Source organism: Myotis brandtii, unplaced genomic scaffold, assembly GCF_000412655.1.
Source record: "Myotis brandtii unplaced genomic scaffold, ASM41265v1 scaffold866, whole genome shotgun sequence".
Taxonomy (NCBI): Eukaryota; Metazoa; Chordata; class Mammalia; order Chiroptera; family Vespertilionidae; genus Myotis; species Myotis brandtii.
Window position 1 is genome coordinate 497,705 of NW_005371530.1, and position 3,782 is coordinate 501,486.

Genomic DNA, 3,782 nt, shown 5'->3' on the forward strand with positions numbered 1-3,782 from the left:
GGGAGGGAGGGAGGGAGAGAGAGGGAGAGAGAGAGAGAGAGATATCAATGATGAGAGAGAATCATTGATCGGCTGCCTCCTGCACACCCCACACTGGGGATCGAGCCTGCAACCCAGGCAATATGCTCTGACCAGGAATCAAACCGTGACCTCACTGAGCCACCAGCTGGGCTACTGTTTTGTTTTTTACTTCTCATTTTTCTCTTCTTTTAGTGTTTTCTGATACAACCCCACACAGGCTCCCTGGTCTCCTGTGGCCAGGTCTGCGTTGCATTCGTCAGCATTGGCAGAGGGATTACTGATCTCGACATTCTCCACATCCTTAGAGTGTGCGGTAGCCCAAACGTGTCCTTTGATGAGAGTTCGGTGTCTTAAGCGCACCACATATTCAGAAGGTAGTTTTGACAGTCATAGTCCTTGGCATGTCCTTTTATTGACTTACATGATTTATTCATCAGCTTCAGTTTTGTAGGTTCTCAGTGGGAAAAAACGTTTTAGACTCCTTGTTTTAAAGAAAACAGTGTCTTTGCCCTTGAAATGGGAGCTATCATGTCTCAAACAAAATTTCTCCAGCGTAAGTCCTTTCACTTAGATTTATTCCCACATGGATGTAAGAGTTCTCTCCACATTATTGTTTGGGATTAAAATTTCAACCTAACTTTGACAATTAATCGAATCCTAGGTATTGAGTCTTGCAGTTCAGGAAAGTAATTCTATCTTGTGAGTCAAAATTCTATTCAGGTCTTTTCAACACTATTATCAAATTTAGCTGCCCTCCCATCTTCCCTGTTTTTGGCCCTTTTCCTTCTGAAAACTTTTACATCCTCTATTAATTTTCCTAAGGCTAATTCATGTAGGGGCTTCTGGGCTTTCCATCTGCCAGATCTGTTTTTGCATGTTCTTTTGCAGTCTTCATGAATTTATCTAAATTTGAGCCCTTCCATCATCCTTCTTTCTATCACAAACATCAAATGAGAGGAGACACATTCATCTGCTCTTCCATTAATGCCAGGAAATATTGCTGTAACTTATTTAGCACTCTCAGAATAATTTTTCATTTCTGCATCACACCTCAAAACTTTCTATTAGCTAATAGAAACTACATAGACTTTTGTGGTTATAATCTTGGTGCTTTAAAGTAGTTTTTCCACTGGATTAATAAACAATGTCCCAAAGGACATGCAATGGCGATAGAAGACTTTTTCTTTTTGTCCCTTCATTTTCTATTCCATTTCCAAGGGGGCATTAGCCACCCATTTCCAGCAATCTTGTAGCAGTCCTTTTGTTTCTCCGATCCTCTCAGCTGTCTTTTTAAAAAAATATTTTTTTTTATTGATTTCAGAGAGAAAGGGAGAGAGAGAAACATCAATGATGAGAGAGAATCATTGATCAGCTGCTTCCTACATCCCTCCTACTGGGGATCGAGCCTGCAACCCGGGCATGTGCCCTTGGCCAGAATCGAACCTGGGACCTTTCAGTCCACAGGCGGACACTCTATCCACTGAGCCAAACCAGCTAGGGATCAGTTGTCTTTTTCAAACCCATGTCACTGCACCTGACAGAGGTAGCATTTATTGCCTCCATTTTACTTGGCTAACTCCTCTAAAGTATCAGCCATCAGATAAGCCCTCAGAAGACAGGAAAATACCAGCCCCTCCTTACCCTGCCCCTGGGGAATGTTTACCTCCTGCTGGTCACCTGCTTAGGGTAGCCAGACTTAGCAAATAGAAACCTAAGATGCCCAGTTGAATTTGAATTTCAGATAAATGATGATTTTTAGTATAATGTTTCCAAATATTACATGGTTATCTGAAATTCAAGTTTAACTGGGAATATTGTGTTTAACCTGCACCTTCATCCTCCTCCTCTATGACTTGAGTTCCCACATGGTGACAGTCACAATAATGTTCTTGGGTCACTACTAGGACCAATCTGTGCAATTTCTGCTCAGATCATCAAAGGGACATTTAGCATCGAAGACCCTGTGATTGCGTATTAGTTTCCTAGGATTTTCATAACAAAGTACCACAAAGTGGGTAACTTTGAGTAACAGAGATGTATTATCTCATAGTTCTGGAAGCTAGAAGTCCGAGAACAAGGTGCCCTCAGGGCCATGCTTCCTCCGAGGGTGTTAGAGAAAGGTCTGTTCCGGGACTCTCTCCTGGCCTCTTGTTGTTGTACTGAGTTAGCACAACTCCAGTCTTCACGGAGTTGTCCCTGAGTGCCTGTCTATCTCTGTCTCCTTGCCACTGTTTTTTATAAGGACACCAGCTAATTGGATTAGGAGCCCTCCTGACCTTATCGTAATTTATTACATCTGCAGTGATCCTATTTCCCCAAAGGATCACAATCTACTGGGGTTTAGAACTTTAACATACTTTTGGGGGGACATAATTCAACCCATAACAGATTAGGAGAGACTTTTTATTGAAGTTTTCATTAAATTTATTGGGGTGACATTGGTTAATAATATTATATAGGTTTTAATTGTACATTTCTATGACATATAATCTATATATTACATTGTGTGCTCACCACCCAAAGTCAAATCATCTTCTGTCACCATAATTTCAACCCTCTTTACCCTTTACTACTCCCTTACCCCCCTTTTATTTGGTAACCACCATACTGTTGTGTGTGTCTATGAATTTCTGTTTTTTTGTTTGTTCATTTGTTGCTCTCTATTTTATGCCTCACATATGAGTGAAATCGTATGGTTCCTAACTTATTCTGTCTGACATATTTTGCTGGCATGATATTCTCATGGTCCATACATGTTGTCACAAATGGCAGTATATCATCTTTTCTTATGGCTGAGTAGTATTCCATCTACCTCATCCAATCATCTATCAAAGAACACTTCAGTTGTTTCCACATTTTGGCCACCATGAATAAAGCTGCAATGAACATACGGGTGCATGTATCTTTGCTAATAAATGAAGTTGTGGAGAAAAAGGAACCCTGTGCACTGTTGGTGGGAATATAAACTGGTATAGCCACTATGAAAAGTAGTATGGAGGTTCCTAAAAAAATTAAGAAGAGACTTTTTAACACTTAATTTCAATATTATTTATACTGAGGAAAGACAGAAGCCCAGGGGCCTGAATATGCCCATGTAATTTAAAGATTTAAGCAAATAGGAATATTTTTATGTAAAATAATATGTTCTTAAAACTCGGAGCACCTTAATTAGTCAATGATTAGGTATTGCAGCTACCAAAAAAGTATAGAGCAGAGAAGTTTTAATGATATGGGAAATATTTATATTGTGTTACATGAATAAAGGTTACATGATTATTATGTTAATTAATTCAATGACAATATTTTCTGGCTTCTTAGCTATCCACTGAGAGTTGATCCACCTAATCTGCACAGATGAGTTTATCAACAAGAAAAAAGGTAAGCTGATAGTTATCCAAATGAATAATTTGTTACAACTATAGTTATGATTGATATGATAAAGAAAAACAGGGTATTATAAAAACACTAGAGGCCCGGTGCACAAAAATTTGTGCACTCGGGGGGGAAGGGAGGGGTCCCTCAGCCCAGCCTGTGCCCTCTCGCAGTCTGGGACTCCTCGGGAGATAACGACTTACTGGCTTAGGCCTGCTCCTGGGTGGCAGAGGGCAGGCCCAATCCCTAGGTGCAGCCCCTGGTCGGGCTCAGAGCAGGGCTGATTGGGGAGTTGGGGCACCGCCCCCTGTCATGCACAGAGCAGGGCGGATTGGGAGGTTGCGATGCCACCCTCAGTCACGCTCAGGGTAGGGCCGATTGGGGGGTTG